Here is a 533-nt window from a genome sequence, read left to right on the forward strand (position 1 = left end):
CCAGCCTTCTGGTTAGCAGTCAAATGCCTTAGGCACTACACCACCAGAACTCCCATGCCCTATATTAGGGCCACTAAATTTGCTGCTAGTTTTTCCCTGAGGAACTTTATAGTTTTAGGTTTCACATTTAAGTCTTTGATCCATCTAGAGTTAGTTTTTATGTATGATATGAGGTACAGATCTTGTTTCATTTTTCTGCAAATGGATATCCAATTTTGCATCACCATTTATAAACAGACATTCTCTCCCTCATTTAACAGATTGTGGCCCTTTGTCAAAGATCAGTGACTATAGATCAGTGGATCTATTTCTGGGTCTCAATTCTATTCCATTGGTTTATGTGACTGTCATTATACCAATACAAAGCAGTTTTGATTACTGTGGCTGTATAGTAAGTTTTGATATCCAGCAGTGTGCAACCTCCTACTTTGTTCTACTTCTTCAATCATGCTTTGCTTATCCGAGGTCTCTTTCTTTTCCATATAGTTAGTGATTGGTTTTTCCATAGCCTTAAAGAATGTTGATGGGATCTG

Source organism: Orycteropus afer, unplaced genomic scaffold, assembly GCF_000298275.1.
Source record: "Orycteropus afer afer isolate SDZICR_OR568_19922 unplaced genomic scaffold, OryAfe1.0 scaffold00081, whole genome shotgun sequence".
NCBI lineage: Eukaryota > Metazoa > Chordata > Mammalia > Tubulidentata > Orycteropodidae > Orycteropus > Orycteropus afer.